Genomic DNA, 18,256 nt, shown 5'->3' on the forward strand with positions numbered 1-18,256 from the left:
ATCCCACCTATTCATTTGCAGTCCTCAAGAGATCTTTAAAGGACGTGCTGAATGGAGGTTAATTAAGGAGAAGAGTATAACATATTACAGAGATGACAAAATATGCAGCATGTTTACAGATGTCATTTATTCACTCTTTCAGGCTTTTCTCCGTGTGTTTATTTGTCTTATGGTACTGGTTGTCCTGTGCCACTCTGAGCCGCATGATAAGGAAAACCATTTAAAAGGTGAGTGGGAGTGATCACAAACTGTAGAGATACAATTTAACAGCAGCAGATTTTGGAGTGGAAACTTGTCCAGTGTCTGGCAGAAGTTGGACACATTTCCATTTAGTACTTCTTCATCGGTCTGAGTGTGTTTATGCAACACCAGCCTGCTGAATCAAGACTTATCAGAATCACACCCATTCACACATCAATACACACTCACACACACAATTATTCACTGCAGAGTTATTAGAGGGTGACCAGTTGGTCAACGGCTCCTCTCAACTGTGGTTTTATTTCCTCACATACAGAGTGTGTGGGTCGTGATGGGCAGGTGCACAGTGTTGGCTCTAACTGGGAGAAAGGCTGCTGGTCATGCACCTGCTTGAAGACTGGTGTACGCTGTCATAGGATGTAAGATTTTCATGATTGGATTCATTATGATCAAACAAACATGTTCTGTAGGATTTATCTGAAGAGTTCTTAGGGGCTGTACAAAAGTTAATGAGGAAGGGAGGGTGGCTAGAAACATTCCCCACAGCATCATTGATTGACACAATACAATATTGATGTATAGGTGAAATTTCATAAAACTAACGCACCTTCCAAAGCTTATTTCAGCTGTCTTTGTAAAACAAGTTGTCTTCATAGATCTGTTCTGAAGATTTAACAGTCATATTTTTGATCTTTAGGTGAGATTAGCCTCCTTTTAACCAAGACAAAACGTACACTACTCTCCTCTTTTCTTTTGACCCCCCCATTCTAATAATTTTGTACCACTTTGACAAGGCTGTTTGATTTTTCTCTCTAATCTGAAGGTGATATTCTTTCTTTTTCTTTTCTTTTTTCAGGGATTCCTGCAAAAAGTGAGCTGCTTCTTGATAAGAAGGTCTGATTTGCCAAGGTGGTGCTGAAATCAGACAACACAAGGGAGCGCAACCCCCCTCAACATACTACAGAGTGACCTCCAAACTGCATAGATGATAAAAAAACCAAAAAAAAAACAACAACTATATTTTTTCAACAAGGTCATTGTGTGCACATAAAATGAATTACCAATAAACAAACCTGCATCAACTCTGTTTCTTCTTGCCTGCTCTTTGTTTCTTTAACACAACTTACTGTGGGTGTCATTTTTAGGATGTTATTGAATAAATCCACCACTGTGTGACAGCAGAGCTTAGAGCTCAGAGGGTCTCTGGCAACCACAGGGCTTCAACAGCCCAATAATAGCTTTGTTCTCACTGTCTCTGACAGAAATCTTCTGGTTGTTATGATGTTGAGCTCCTTCTCCAACTCTCAGATTCACACCTGATCAGAACATCATTTTCTCTGGCATCCTGGCATCACAGTGACAATATTATCTAATATCCACTTTGAACACAAGTTGAGTAAAGTTAAATTCATTATGGTGATGGTCAACTTTTAAGTAAAAATTTGAAGGCAGGACAGTTTTCACCTTGGGCCACCAACTCATTAAATCTGCCCCGGTTCTTGTGATAGCAGCAGACGCAGATGGTTCCAAATGTCTGATTGATTGACAACAGCAAGGAGAAAGGGGGCGGGACAGACCCAGGTGGACCAAAGCTGACTGGCTGTGAGGTAAGGATATGTGAAACTATTAGGTAGATCATAACTATTAAATCGGGCCTGTCCGGGGCGGTCCGGTAGTCGAGTGGTTAGGGCCATGGTGAGCGCAAGATGCTCTTAGCAGGCAGTCACTGGTCCGACTCCTGACTGGTCCAACTCTTTCCTGCATGTCATTCCCCTTTCCTGTCAGTCTCCACTTATCTATAATAAAGACATAAAAAGCCCAAAAAAATAATAAAAAAAGAAAAATTGGGCCTGTCCAACCCTGTCTGACATAGTAACCACACAACACTGTGGGCCAGTCAATCAAGGCACATTACAATCAATTTTCATCTGCAGCATTTCTTGTGTCCATTTAGATACTTACCGGCCCAATTGTCCAGCAGCCCACCAGAAAAACTCCTGCTACTCCCATTGGCCAATCTGCCCTTGCTACAAAGACAATAGGCTACTTGTTGTAGTTTTGGGTTTTGATGTTTTTTTCACCAGAGTTGTCCTTTAATGATTCCTGTCAATTGGAGACACTCTACAAACCTGGAATCTGATTCACACCATTTTGTGGGTGAGCCCGGAGGCTCACGAGCACTACTCCATCACCATGTTCATTGCCTTCTACATCACCATTAGCCTCTTCCTCTACAACCACACCTTAGCCTACACCCATAATAACTTGTCAGTTTTACACTGCTGTTTTTGACCATGTTAAACAAACTTCACCTTTGGACAGAGCCAGACGAGCTGTTTCCTCCTGTTTCCAGTCTTTATGCTAAGCTAAGCTAACCAGCTGCTGGCTGTTGCTACATATTTAATGGACAGATACTGAATGAAAACATTATCTAATTTCTCATCTGACTCTTCCCAAATGCAAAACTGTTCCTTTTTCATTCATTTCTAAATTAAAATTCACACTGCCATGTTAAACAAAGAAATGTGGTTTATTACAGAGACCAAGAGCTGCAGGTGTGGACATTTTCTGGGAGACTTAATTACTTTTGAATAATCCTTTTGATTATTCATATTCCACCCTGGGGAATGTTTAAATTTCACTCATGGTTTGGGTTATTGGTCAGATTCAATATTTATTGAAGAAAACTGATGAGGTTTCACACTGTTGTATGTGGACTGATAGTGTAGGTTTGTGAGTCGTCATGATGACATGTTCACATGCTGTTTTCTGCCAGTTTGGTAACTGTGACCAAAAGAGCAATTTTTCTTTTGATGTGCAACAGGGAAAACACTTCCTGTTCTCTACTGTTTGTTTTTCATTTACACTTTTGCACTTTATGCCCTCTGCACCCTTGTTGTATTTAGCAGTGTCACCATTGGGATATTATAGTGTTCTTCCTACATTCACAGTTAAACTGAACCAAATGTTTATAAGCATTTATTGTCATGTTCAGTTTTGCCAGTGAACATTTAGTAAAGTTATTTCTTTGTCCTAATTTGTTAGAGTGTTATGGTTTTTTATTTTTTCCAGGTTGTTAATTATGTACTGAGTATAGAAATGTTTGGAGCTGCAGTTTGTTGATACTGTATTGTCCAGTTTCTGTCTGTTGCACAGCACAAAGACTGACTTTTCATGACCACAGCTGTTGACAAACACTTGGAGAACAAAGGTTTGAAAGTATATATTGTTTATTATCTTATGATTGATCCAAACTGCATATTTTTAATAAGTGTTGACAATTTGTGGCTTTATTTTCAGTGCAAGTTCTCCATCTCTCAACAATAAAAGTTTTAGAAAAAGAAAACAGTTTTTGTGTTTCAGACTGACTGTTTCCTCAGCCATTTTTTTTCCACCAATGTGTTTCTTTTTGCATTTGTTCAATAAAATGGAATATGGATATAATTTGAAATCCAGTTTACCTGTGAGTTGGTAGAAAGAAAAGAAGCATTGGTGAAAATGTCATGATTCAGAGATGTGTGATACATTGTTAACATAACCTAAAAAAAGTGGTTTTCCCCTCCTTAAACAAATATCTAAGTCACATCACAATCTAAATACGAATAAGGATATATAAAGCCACTATCAGAGAGTTCTCGCACACATCGACGTCCTGTTCACTGGGTCACATCGCATCTGAAGATGGTACGTATTTTACACCTCACAATTCAATTTGGGAAGTTTTGGAATAAAGAAACTTTCTTCCATGGTCTTAAATCATGTTTGAATTTTTTTAGGATAAAAAAAATGCAATATCATTATATATATGGATAGATTTATAAGACTTTGAAGTTGTCATTGCTGTCAAGATTGTGCTCTATATGTTATGGCCAAAATTGAAGTAACTGCAGGCCCATTGCACCATTTATATTATTATTATTTACAGCAGTAGGACTGGTGGTGTTGGCAGCAGCTTTTCAAAATACAGCTCCATCCATTAAAGAATGGTTGAAAAAGACAAATCGCTTTGTGAAAACAAAAACATCACATAATAACCTGTCACATAGGGATTAAGATTCTTCACCAATGCTACAGACAAGATGAGTTTAAGTGGTTTACAAGAATAATTGAAACTGTCTTGTTGTAAACTGTGATTCAGTCAATCATTACAAATCATATCTTCTGCAGGTTAAATTTAATAATACTTATTTTTACATTCGGTATGTTGCAGACAAAATCTCAAAAGTGTCCTTTTGTATGATACTGGATCATTTGTGATGACAAATGACCGTGACATACAAGCAAATAGCTACAATGCTAAAACCTATTGAGACTGACAAGAGAACATTTTTTTTTATTCCTTTGGGGGTTTGATTCCTGTTGGGATTATCTGACAACTAAAGTATGAATAAATCCCACCTATTCATTTGCAGTCCTCAAGAGATCTTTAAAGGACGTGCTGAATGGAGGTTAATTAAGGAGAAGAGTATAACATATGACAGAGATGACAAAATATGCAGCATGTTTACAGATGTCATTTATTCACTCTTTCAGGCTTTTCTCCGTGTGTTTATTTGTCTTATGGGACTGGTTGTCCTGTGCCACTCTGAGTGTCTCTTAAACCTGCATGATAAGGAAAACTATTCAAAAGGTGAGTGGGAGTGATCACAAACTGTAGAGATACAATTTAACAGCAGCAGATTTTGGAGTGGAAACTTGTCCAGTGTCTGACAGAAGTTGGACACATTTCCATTTAGTACTTCTTCATCGGTCTGAGTGTGTTTACGCAACACCAGCCTGCTGAATCAAGACTTATCAGAGTCACACCCATTCACACATCAACACACACTCACACACACACAGTTATTCACTGCAGATTCATTAGAGGGTGACCAGTTGGTCAACAGCTCCTCTCAACTGTGGTTTTATTTCCTCACATACAGGGTGTGTGGGTCGTGATGGGCAGGTGCATAGTGTTGGCTCTAACTGGGAGAGAGGCTGCTGGTCATGCACCTGCTTGAAGATTGGTGCACGCTGCTGTCAGACGTAAGATTTTCATGATTGGATTCATTATGATCAAACAAACATGTTCTGTAGGATTTATTTGAAGAGTTCTTAGGGGCTGTACAAAAATGAATGAGGAAGGGAGGGTGGCTAGAAACATTCCCCACAGCATCATTGATTGACACAATACAATATTGATGTATAGGTGAAATTTCATAAAACTAACGCACCTTCCAAAGCTTATTTCAGCTGTCTTTGTAAAACAAGTTGTCCTCATAGATCTGTTCTGACCTCATAGATCTGTTCTGAAGATTTAACAGTCATATTTTTTATCTTTAGGTGAGACTAGCCTCCTTTTAACCAAGACAAAACGTACACTACTCTCCTCTTTTCTTTTGACCCCCCCATCCTAATAATTTTGTACCACGTTCACAAGGCTGTTTGATTTTTCTCTCTAATCTGAAGGTGATATTCTTTCTTTTTCTTTTCTTTTTTCAGGGATTCTTGCAAAAAGTGAGCTGCTTCTTGATAAGAAGGTCTGATTTGCCAAGGTGGTGCTGAAATCAGACAACACAAGGGAGCGCAACCCCCCTCAACATACTACAAAGTGACCTCCAAACTGCATAGATGATAAAAAAAAAAAAAAAAAAAACAACTACATTTTTTCAACAAGGTCATTGTGTGCACATAAAATGAATTACCAATAAACAAACCTGCATCAACTCTGTTTCTTCTTGCCTGCTCTTTGTTTCTTTAACACAACTTACTGTGGGTGTCATTTTTAGGATGTTATTGAATAAATCCACCACTGTGTGACAGCAGAGCTTAGAGCTCAGAGGGTCTCTGGCAACCACAGGGCTTCAACAGCCCAATAATAGTTTTGCTTCTCACTTTCTCTGACAGAAATCTTCTGGTTGTTATGATGTTGAGCTCCTTCTCCAACTCTCATCTCTGTGGATTCACACCTGATCAGAACATCATTTTCTCTGGCATCCTGGCATCACAGAGACACTCCACTCTACCAGGCCACTGTGTAAGTGCTTCATTTTTACTCAGAGTAGTGATTCTTGTTGAGGAAAATCATTCTTTTATTAGTTAATGAGTTATGAAATGTGTGCTGTCTGGTTTCTCCACTGTCAGCTTGTTGCTTAATGTCCACAGATATTCAGCTGTACTGCATTGATCTTCCATTAAAATGTTTTTGAACGATGCATCCAAACCACAGCAGTCTACAGAAGACATTTCTCAATCCCTGATAATGAGGTCTGAGTCAGGAGCTCAGGTTGAAGGGGAAAGCAGACGGCACGCCACTTATCAAAGGTAACACAATGCACCTGCTAGCACCTGTAAAGCTCGCTCTCCAACATGTTTGTTGTTACTTGTTTAGTTTTGCAGACTCTGCATGAAAACCAAAGTACAAAAACAGCAATTTGTAACTGTGACTACAACATCGCACAACAACTACAACTGTGAGGACAACAGCACCTCTCACAGCCAAAATATTATGTGGCATGTATCCTGTAAAAGCACAAATGGTCAATTTTACACTGCTGTTTTTGTGAATATTGAACAAACTTTACCTTTGGACAGAGCCAGACGAGCTGTTTGCTCTTGTTTACTAGTCGTTATGCTAAGCTAAGCTAACCAGCTGCTGGCTATTGCTACATATTTAATGGAAAGACAATGAATGAAAGCATTATCTAATTTCTCATCTGACTCTTCCAAAATGCAAAACTGTTCCTTATTAATTCATTCCTAAATTAAATTGAACCCTTCCAGGTTAAACAAGGAAATGTGGTTTATTACAGAGACCAAGAGCTGCAGGTGTAGACATTTTCTGGGAGACTTAATTACTTTTAAATAATCCTTTTGATTATTCATATTCCACCCTGGGGATATTTACGTTTCACTCATGGTTTGGGTTGTTGGTCAGATTCAATATTTATTGAAGAAAACTGATGGTTTCACACTGTTGTATGTGGACTGATGTGTAGGTTTGTGAGTCGTCATGATGACATGTTCACATGCTGTTTTCTGCCAGTTTGGTAACTGCTACCAAAAGAGCATTTTTTTCTTTTGATGTGCAACAGGGAAAACACTTCCTGTTCTCTACTGTTTGTTTTTCATTTACACTTTTGCACTTTATGCCCTCTGCACCCTTGTTGTATTTAGCAGTGTCACCATTGGGATATTATAGTGTTCTTCCTACATTCACAGTTAAACTGAACCAAATGTTTATAAGCATTTATTGTAATGTTCAGTTTTGCCAATAAGCCTTAAGTAAACTTATTTCTTTGTCCTGATTTGTTAGAGTATTATCTCAAAGGAGTTTTAAATTGAAAGCATGGCTGATGAAGCCTCTTGGATGAGAGGTGAAACGTCTTCCTCGACAAATAAGCAAGTCCAGTTGCTTTCGATTTAAAACTCCTTTGAGATACTATGACCTGGACAAACGAGAATATTCACAGGCTTAGAGTATTATGTTTTTTTTATTTTTTCCAGGTTGTTAATTATGTACTGAGTATAGAAATGATGATGATGATGATGATGAGCTTTATTGTCACTGTAACAGTACAAGTACAATTACAGCGAAATTACAATAATCACCCCGTCTACACCTAGGGCATCCAACATATAATAAGACAGACATAACAGGATGACTGTGCAGCAAAGAGGGGAGGGAGGAAAGGGGGAGAAACATGTGGAGAGGAGAAAGAAAATAAACCCAAACTATACTCCTCGGGGGGGGGGGGGGGGGGGGGGGGGTAACATAACTTTAAAAAAACCTGCTTTTCTCCACCTTAAACAAATATCTGAGTCAGATCACTATTTAAATATGAATGAGGATATGCAGTGGTGCACATCTCTAATATAAAGGCGCTATCAGAGAGTTCTCACACACATCGACGTCCTGTTCACTGGGTCACATCGCATCTGAAGATGGTACGTATTTTACACTTCACAATTCAATTTGGGAAGTTTTGGAATAAAGAAACTTTCTTTCATGGTCTTAAATCATGGTTGAAATTTTTTAGGATAAAAAATGCAATATCATTATATATATATATGGATAGATTTATAAGACTTTGAAGTTGTCATTGCTGTCAAGCTTGTGCTCTATATGTTATGGCCAAAATTGAAGTAACTGCAGTGCATAGTTTAGCTCCACAATTACTTTCAAATGGCTGCAAGATTTTAGGCCCATTGCACCATTTATATTATTATTATTTACAGCAGTAGGACTGGTGGTGTTGGCAGCAGCTTTTCAAAATACAGCTCCATCCATTTAAGAATGGTTGAAAAAGACAAATTGCTTGGTGAAAACAAAAACATCACATAATAACCTTTCACATAGGGATTAAGATTCTTCACCAATGCTACAGACAAGATGAGTTTAAGTGGTTTACAAGAATAGCTACAATGCTAAAACCTATTGAGACTGACAGGAGAACATTTTTTTTTATTCCTTTGGGGGTTTGATTCCTGTTGGGATTATCTGACAACTCAAGTATGAATAAATCCCACCTATTCATTTGCAGTCCTCAAGAGATCTTTAGAGGACGTGCTGAATGGAGGTTAATTAAGGAGAAGAGTATAACATATTACAGAGATGACAAAATATGCAGCATGTTTACAGATGTCATTTATTCACTCTTTCAGGCTTTTCTCCGTGTGTTTATTTGTCTTATGGTACTGGTTGTCCTGTGCCACTCTGAGCCGCATGATAAGGAAAACCATTTAAAAGGTGAGTGGGAGTGATCACAAACTGTAGAGATACAATTTAACAGCAGCAGATTTTGGAGTGGAAACTTGTCCAGTGTCTGGCAGAAGTTGGACACATTTCCATTTAGTACTTCTTCATCGGTCTGAGTGTGTTTATGCAACACCAGCCTGCTGAATCAAGACTTATCAGAATCACACCCATTCACACATCAACACACACTCACACACACACAGTTATTCACTGCAGAGTTATTAGAGGGTGACCAGTTGGTCAACGGCTCCTCTCAACTGTGGTTTTATTTCCTCACATACAGAGTGTGTGGGTCGTGATGGGCAGGTGCACAGTGTTGGCTCTAACTGGGAGAAAGGCTGCTGGTCATGCACCTGCTTGAAGACTGGTGTACGCTGTCATAGGATGTAAGATTTTCATGATTGGATTCATTATGATCAAACAAACATGTTCTGTAGGATTTATTTGAAGAGTTCTTAGGGGCTGTACAAAAGTTAATGAGGAAGGGAGGGTGGCTAGAAACATTCCCCATTGATTGACACAATATAATATTGATGTATAGGTGAAATTTCATAAAACTAACGCACCTTCCAAAGCTTATTTCAGCTGTCTTTGTAAAACAAGTTGTCTTCATAGATCTGTTCTGACCTGTAAAAGATTTAACAGTCATATTTTTGATCTTTAGGTAAGACTAGCCTCCTTTTAACCAAGACAAAACATACACTACTCTCCTCTTTTGTTAGTAGGTAATTGGTTAGGTAATATTCTTTCTTTCTTTTTTCAGGGATTCCTGCAAAAAGTGAGCTGCTTCTTGATAAGAAGGTCTGATTTGCCAAGGTGGTGCTGAAATCAGACAACACAAGGGAGCGCAACCCCCTCAACATACTACAAAGTGACCTCCAAACTGCATAGATGATAAAAAAAAAAAAAAAAAACAACTACATTTTTTCAACAAGGTCATTGTGTGCACATAAAATGAATTACCAATAAACAAACCTGCATCAACTCTGTTTCTTCTTGCCTGCTCTTTGTTTCTTTAACACAACTTACTGTGGGTGTCATTTTTAGGATGTTATTGAATAAATCCACCACTGTGTGACAGCAGAGCTTAGAGCTCAGAGGGTCTCTGGCAACCACAGGGCTTCAACAGCCCAATAATAGCTTTGTTCTCACTGTCTCTGACAGAAATCTTCTGGTTGTTATGATGTTGAGCTCCTTCTCCAACTCTCAGATTCACACCTGATCAGAATATCATTATCTCTGGCATCCTGGCATCACAGTGACAATATTATCTAAAATCCACTTTGAACACAAGTTGAGTAAAGTTAAATTCATTATGGTGATGGTCAACTTTTAAGTAAAAATTTGAAGGCAGGACAGTTTTCACCTTGGGCCACCAACTCATTAAATCTGCCCCGGTTCTTGTGATAGCAGCAGACGCAGATGGTTCCAAATGTCTGATTGATTGACAACAGCAAGGAGAAAGGGGGTGGGACAGACCCAGGTGGACCAAAGTTGACTGGCTGTGAGGTAAGGATATGTGTAAATTGGGCCTGTCCAACCCTGTCTGACATAGTAACCACACAACACTGTAGGCCAGTCCTCAAGAGATCTTTAAAGGACGTGCTGAATGGAGGTTAATTAAGGAGAAGAGTATAACATATTACAGAGATGACAAAATATGCAGCATGTTTACAGATGTCATTTATTCACTCTTTCAGGCTTTTCTCCGTGTGTTTATTTGTCTTATGGGACTGGTTGTCCTGTGCCACTCTGAGTGTCTCTTAAACCTGCATGATAAGGAAAACTATTCAAAAGGTGAGTGGGAGTGATCACAAACTGTAGAGATACAATTTAACAGCAGCAGATTTTGGAGTGGAAACTTGTCCAGTGTCTGACAGAAGTTGGACACATTTCCATTTAGTACTTCTTCATCGGTCTGAGTGTGTTTACGCAACACCAGCCTGCTGAATCAAGACTTATCAGAATCACACCCATTCACACATCAATACACACACACACAGTTATTCACTGCAGATTCATTAGAGGGTGACCAGTTGGTCAACGGCTCCTCTCAACTGCGGTTTTATTTCCTCACATACAGGGTGTGTGGGTCATGATGGGCAGGTGCACAGTGTTGGCTCTAACTGGGAGAGAGGCTGCTGGTCATGCACCTGCTTGAAGATTGGTGCACGCTGCTGTCAGACGTAAGATTTTCATGATTGGATTCATTATGATCAAACAAACATGTTCTGTAGGATTTATTTGAAGAGTTCTTAGGGGCTGTACAAAAATGAATGAGGAAGGGAGGGTGGCTAGAAACATTCTCCATTGATTGACACAATACAATATTGATGTAAAGGTGAAATTTCATAAAACTAACGCACCTTCCAAAGCTTATTTCAGCTGTCTTTGTGAAACAAGTTGTCTTCATAGATCTGTTCTGAAGATTTAACAGTCATATTTTTGATCTTTAGGTGAGATTAGCCTCCTTTTAACCAAGACAAAACGTACACTACTCTCCTCTTTTCTTTTGACCCCCCCATTCTAATAATTTTGTACCACTTTGACAAGGCTGTTTGATTTTTCTCTCTAATCTGAAGGTGATATTCTTTCTTTTTCTTTTCTTTTTTCAGGGATTCCTGCAAAAAGTGAGCTGCTTCTTGATAAGAAGGTCTGATTTGCCAAGGTGGTGCTGAAATCAGACAACACAAGGGAGCGCAACCCCCTCAACATACTACAAAGTGACCTCCAAACTGCATAGATGATAAAAAAACCAAAAAAAAAACAACAACTATATTTTTTCAACAAGGTCATTGTGTGCACATAAAATGAATTACCAATAAACAAACCTGCATCAACTCTGTTTCTTCTTGCCTGCTCTTTGTTTCTTTAACACAACTTACTGTGGGTGTCATTTTTAGGATGTTATTGAATAAATCCACCACTGTGTGACAGCAGAGCTTAGAGCTCAGAGGGTCTCTGGCAACCACAGGGCTTCAACAGCCCAATAATAGCTTTGCTTCTAGTCACTGTCTCTGACAGAAATCTTCTGGTTGTTATGATGTTGAGCTCCTTCTCCAACTCTCAGATTCACACCTGATCAGAACATCATTTTCTCTGGCATCCTGGCATCACAGAGACAATATTATCTAATATCCACTTTGAACACAAGTTGAGTAAAGTTAAATTCATTATGGTGATGGTCAACTTTTAAGTAAAAATTTGAAGGCAGGACAGTTTTCACCTTGGGCCACCAACTCATTAAATCTGCCCCGGTTCTTGTGATAGCAGCAGACACAGATGGTTCCAAATGTCTGATTGATTGACAACAGCAAGGAGAAAGGGGGCGGGACAGACCCAGGTGGACCAAAGCTGACTGGCTGTGAGGTAAGGATATGTGAAACTATTAGGTAGATCATAACTATTAAATCGGGCCTGTCCGGGGCGGTCCGGTAGTCGAGTGGTTAGGGCCATGGTGAGCGCAAGATGCTCTTAGCAGGCAGTCACTGGTCCGACTCCTGACTGGTCCAACTCTTTCCTGCATGTCATTCCCCTTTCCTGTCAGTCTCCACTTATCTATAATAAAGACATAAAAGCCCCAAAAAATAATAAAAAAAGAAAAATCGGGCCTGTCCAACCCTGTCTAACATAGTAACCACACAACACTGTGGGCCAGTCAATCAAGGCACATAACAATCAATTTTCATCTGCAGCATTTCTTGTGTCCATTTAGATACTTACCAGCCCAATTGTCCAGCAGCCCACCAGAAAAACTCCTGCTACTCCCATTGGCCAATCTGCCCTTGCTACAAAGACAATAGGCTACTTGTTGTAGTTTTGGGTTTTGATGTTTTTTTCACCAGAGTTGTCCTTTAATGATTCCTGTCAATTGGAGACACTCTACAAACCTGGAATCTGATTCACACCATTTTGTGGGTGAGCCCGGAGGCTCACGAGCACTACTCCATCACCATGTTCATTGCCTTCTACATCACCATTAGCCTCTTCCTCTACAACCACACCTTAGCCTACACCCATAATAACTTGTCAGTTTTACACTGCTGTTTTTGACCATGTTAAACAAACTTCACCTTTGGACAGAGCCAGACGAGCTGTTTCCTCCTGTTTCCAGTCTTTATGCTAAGCTAAGCTAACCAGCTGCTGGCTGTTGCTACATATTTAATGGACAGATACTGAATGAAAGCATTATCTAATTTCTCATCTGACTCTTCCCAAAAGTGCAAAACTGTTCCTTTTTCATTCATTTCTAAATTAAAATTCACACTGCCATGTTAAACAAAGAAATGTGGTTTATTACAGAGACCAAGAGCTGCAGGTGTGGACATTTCCTGGGAGACTTAATTACTTTTGAATAATCCTTTTGATTATTCATATTCCACCCTGGGGAATGTTTAAATTTCACTCATGGTTTGGGTTATTGGTCAGATTCAATATTTATTGAAGAAAACTGACGAGGTTTCACACTGTTGTATGTGGACTGATAGTGTAGGTTTGTGAGTCGTCATGATGACATGTTCACATGCTGTTTTCTGCCAGTTTGGTAACTGTGACCAAAAGAGCAATTTTTTTTTAATGTGCAACAGGGAAAACACTTCCTGTTCTCTCCTGTTTGTTTTTCATTTACACTTTTGCACTTTATGCCCTCTGCACCCTTGTTGTATTTAGCAGTGTCACCATTGGGATATTATAGTGTTCTTCCTACATTCACAGTTAAACTGAACCAAATATTTATAAGCATTTATTGTCATGTTCAGTTTTGCCAGTGAACATTTAGTAAAGTTATTTCTTTGTCCTAATTTGTTAGAGTGTTATGGTTTTTTATTTTTTCCAGGTTGTTAATTATGTACTGAGTATAGAAATGTTTGGAGCTGCAGTTTGTTGATACTTTATTGTCCAGTTTCTGTTTGTTGCACAGCACAAAGACTGACTTTTCATGACCACAGCTGTTGACAAACACTTGGAGAACAAAGGTTTGAAAGTATATATTGTTTATTATCTTATGATTGATCCAAACTACATATTTTTAATAAGTGTTGACAATTTGTGGCTTTATTTTCAGTGCAAGTTCTCCATCTCTCAACAATAAAAGTTTTAGAAAAAGAAAACAGTTTTTGTGTTTCAGACTGACTGTTTCCTCAGCCATTTTTTTTCCACCAATGTGTTTCTTTTTGCATTTGTTCAATAAAATGGAATATGGATATAATTTGAAATCCAGTTTACCTGTGAGTTGGTAGAAAGAAAAGAAGCATTGGTGAAAATGTCATGATTCAGAGATGTGTGATACATTGTTAACATAACCTAAAAAAAGTGGTTTTCCCCTCCTTAAACAAATATCTAAGTCACATCACAATCTAAATACGAATAAGGATATATAAAGCCACTATCAGAGAGTTCTCGCACACATCGACGTCCTGTTCACTGGGTCACATCGCATCTGAAGATGGTATGTATTTTACACCTCACAATTCAATTTGGGAAGTTTTGGAATAAAGAAACTTTCTTTCATGGTCTTAAATCATGGTTTAATTTTTTTAGGATAAAAAATGCAATATCATTATATATATGGATAGATTTATAAGACTTTGAAGTTGTCATTGCTGTCAAGATTGTGCTCTATATGTTATGGCCAAAATTGAAGTAACTGCAGGCCCATTGCACCATTTATATTATTATTATTTACAGCAGTAGGACTGGTGGTGTTGGCAGCAGCTTTTCAAAATACAGCTCCATCCATTAAAGAATGGTTGAAAAAGACAAATCGCTTTGTGAAAACAAAAACATCACATAATAACCTGTCACATAGGGATTAAGATTCTTCACCAATGCTACAGACAAGATGAGTTTAAGTGGTTTACAAGAAAAATTGAAACTGTCTTGTTGTAAACTGTGATTCAGTCAATCATTACAAATCATATCTTCTGCAGGTTAAATTTAATAATACTTATTTTTACATTCGGTTTGTTGCAGGCAAAATGTCAAAAGTGTCCTTTTGTATGATACTGGATCATTTGTGATGACAAATGACCGTGACATACAAGCAAATAGCTACAATGCTAAAACCTATTGAGACTGACAGGAGAACATTTTTTTTTATTCCTTTGGGGGTTTGATTCCTGTTGGGATTATCTGACAACTAAAGTATGAATAAATCCCACCTATTCATTTGCAGTCCTCAAGAGATTTTTAAAGGACGTGCTGAATGGAGGTTAATTAAGGAGAAGAGTATAACATATTACAGAGATGACAAAATATGCAGCATGTTTACAGATGTCATTTATTCACTCTTTCAGGCTTTTCTCCGTGTGCTTGTTTGTCTTATGGGACTGGTTGTCCTGTGCCACTCTGAGTGTCTCTTAAAAATGCATAATAAGGAAAACTATTCAAAAGGTGAGTGGGAGTGATCTCAAACTATAGAGATACAATTTAACAGCAGCAGATTTTGGAGTGGAAACTTGTCCAGTGTCTGGCAGAAGTTGGACACATTTCCATTTAGTACTTCTTCATCGGTCTGAGTGTGTTTACGCAACACCAGCCTGCTGAATCAAGACTTATCAGAATCACACCCATTCACACATCAACACACACTCACACACACAATTATTCACTGCAGAGTTATTAGAGGGTGACCAGTTGGTCAACGGCTCCTCTCAACTGTGGTTTTATTTCCTCACATACAGAGTGTGTGGGTCATGATGGGCAGGTGCACAGTGTTGGCTCTAACTGGGAGAGAGGCTGCTGGTCATGCACCTGCTTGAAGATTGGTGCACGCTGCTGTCAGACGTAAGATTTTCATGATTGGATTCATTATGATCAAACAAACATGTTCTGTAGGATTTATTTGAAGAGTTCTTAGGGGCTGTACAAAAATGAATGAGGAAGGGAGGGTGGCTAGAAACATTCCCCATTGATTGACACAATACAATATTGATGTAAAGGTGAAATTTCATAAAACTAACGCACCTTCCAAAGCTTATTTCAGCTGTCTTTGTAAAACAAGTTGTCCTCATAGATCTGTTCTGACCTGGAAAAGATTTAACAGTCATATTTTTTATCTTCAGGGAAGACTAGCCTCCTTTTAACCAAGACAAAACGTACACTACTCTCCTCTTTTCTTTTGACCCCCCCATTCTAATAATTTTGTACCACTTTGACAAGGCTGTTTGATTTTTCTCTCTAATCTGAAGGTGATATTCTTTCTTTTTCTTTTCTTTTTTCAGGGATTCCTGCAAAAAGTGAGCTGCTTCTTGATAAGAAGGTCTGATTTGCCAAGGTGGTGCTGAAATCAGACAACACAAGGGAGCGCAACCCCCCTCAACATACTACAAAGTGACCTCCAAACTGCATAGATGATAAAAAAACAAAAAAAAACAACAACTATATTTTTCAACAAGGTCATTGTGTGCACATAAAATGAATTACCAATAAACAAACCTGCATCAACTCTGTTTCTTCTTGCCTGCTCTTTGTTTCTTTAACACAACTTACTGTGGGTGTCATTATTAGGATGTTATTGAATAAATCCACCACTGTGTGACAGCAGAGCTTAGAGCTCAGAGGGTCACTCCACTCTACCAGGCCACTGTGTAAGTGCTTCATTTTTACTCAGAGTAGTGATTCTTGTTGAGGAAAATCATTCTTTTATTAGTTAATGAGTTGTGAAATGTGTGCTGTCTGGTTTCTCCACTGTCAGCTTGCTGCTTAATGTCCACAGATATTCAGCTGTACTGTATTGATCTTCCATTAAAATGTTTTTGAATGATGCATCCAAACCACAGCACCTCTGACGTAGAGATGCCAAAGAACCTTCTGATGCCAAGAAGACTGAAGATCCCTCTGAGACAGATTATGGCTGATGAACTCTGGAACCAGATGGAGATTGGGGAGGAGGAGGGTCTCACATCAGCAGAACAGGAAACTAAAACTGAGAAGGAACATCTTTAAAAAGGGGGCACCAGCAGAGGATAGGCTAACGAGAAATTGTGTCGCCCTGCTGTTGGTTAGTTGTGAACAGCTGACTGAACAGTTGATAGGACGATGGCATCCACGGGCCGGAAAAAAGAGGGAAAAATGAGTGAATGTGTGAGAAGAGGTGTGCCTTAATTAGGATTATATACAGCATATGCAAGCAAGAGGATAGGTCTTCCTGACTGAACTTATGCTAGACCTTCATTATCTAATTTCTCATCTGACTCTTCCAAAATGCAAAACTGTTCCTTTTTCTTTTATTCCTAAATTCAATTGAACCCTGCCAGGTTAAACAAGGAAATGTGGCTTATTACAGAGACCAAGAGCTGCAGGTGTGGACATTTCCTGGGAGACTTAATTACTTTAAAAAAATCATTTTGATTATTCATATTCCACCCTGGGGATGTTTAAGTTTCACTCATGGTTTGGTTTGTTGGTCAGATTCAATATTTATTGAAGAAAACTGATGAGGTTTCACACTGTTGTATGTGGACTGATAGTGTAGGTTTGTGAGTCGTCATGATGACATGTTCACATGCTGTTTTCTGCCAGTTTGGTAACTGTGACCAAAAGAGCAATTTTTTCTTTTGATGTGCAACAGGGAAAACACTTCCTGTTCTCTCCTGTTTGTTTTTCATTTACACTTTTGCACTTTATGCCCTCTGCACCCTTGTTGTATTTAGCAGTGTCACCATTGGGATATTATAGTGTTCTTCCTACATTCACTGTTAATCTAAACCAAATATTTATGAGCATTTATTCTAATGTTCAGTTTTGCCAATGAGCCTTTAGTAAACTTATTTCTTTGTCCTAATTTGTTACAGTATTATGTTTTTTATTTTTTCCAGATTGTTAATTATGTACTGAGTATAGAAATGTTTGGAGCTGCAGTTTGTTGATACTTTATTGTCCAGTTTCTGTCTGTTGCACAGCACAAAGACTGACTTTTCATGACCACAGCTGTTGACAAACACTTGGAGAACAAAGGTTTGAAAGTATATATTGTTTATTATCTTATGGTTGATCCAAACTACATATTTTTAATAAGTGTTTACAATTTGTGGCTTTATTTTCAGTGCAAGTTCTCCATCTCTCAACAATAAAGGTTTTAGAAAAAGAAAACAGTTTTTGTGTTTCAGACTGACTGTTTCCTCAGCCATTTTTTTTCCACCAATGTGTTTCTTTTTGCATTTGTTCAATACAATGGATTATGGATATAATTTGAAATCCAGTTTACCTGTGAGTTGGTAGAAAGAACAGTAAGCATTGGTGAAAATGTCATGATTCAGAGATGTGTGCCTTAAAGATACATTGTTAACAGAACTTTAAAAAAAACCTGCTTTTCTCCAC

General features: G+C 38.5%; 3 long non-coding RNA genes across 3 annotated transcripts; all 3 read left to right on the forward strand.

The window, feature by feature from the left end:
* Positions 1-4,733: 4,733 nt before the first annotated feature.
* LOC139623008 (uncharacterized) lies at positions 4,734-9,922 on the forward strand. Its single transcript, XR_011691411.1, has 3 exons — positions 4,734-4,831; positions 9,222-9,324; positions 9,702-9,922. It is a non-coding gene; the product is annotated as an uncharacterized lncRNA (long non-coding RNA).
* A 715-nt stretch (positions 9,923-10,637) lies between these two features.
* Positions 10,638-11,778, forward strand: LOC139623006 (uncharacterized). The gene is made up of 3 exons (XR_011691409.1): positions 10,638-10,735; positions 11,022-11,124; positions 11,554-11,778. It is a non-coding gene; the product is annotated as an uncharacterized lncRNA (long non-coding RNA).
* A 2,543-nt stretch (positions 11,779-14,321) lies between these two features.
* Positions 14,322-16,284, forward strand: LOC139623004 (uncharacterized). Its single transcript, XR_011691406.1, has 4 exons — positions 14,322-14,384; positions 15,232-15,328; positions 15,619-15,721; positions 16,159-16,284. It is a non-coding gene; the product is annotated as an uncharacterized lncRNA (long non-coding RNA).
* Positions 16,285-18,256: the final 1,972 nt, after the last annotated feature.

The sequence above is a fragment of the Trachinotus anak genome, unplaced genomic scaffold (assembly GCF_046630095.1).
Source record: "Trachinotus anak isolate AG129_WGS33_773 ecotype Australia unplaced genomic scaffold, CSIRO_AGI_Tana_v1 ptg000007l, whole genome shotgun sequence".
Classification (NCBI taxonomy): domain Eukaryota; kingdom Metazoa; phylum Chordata; class Actinopteri; order Carangiformes; family Carangidae; genus Trachinotus; species Trachinotus anak.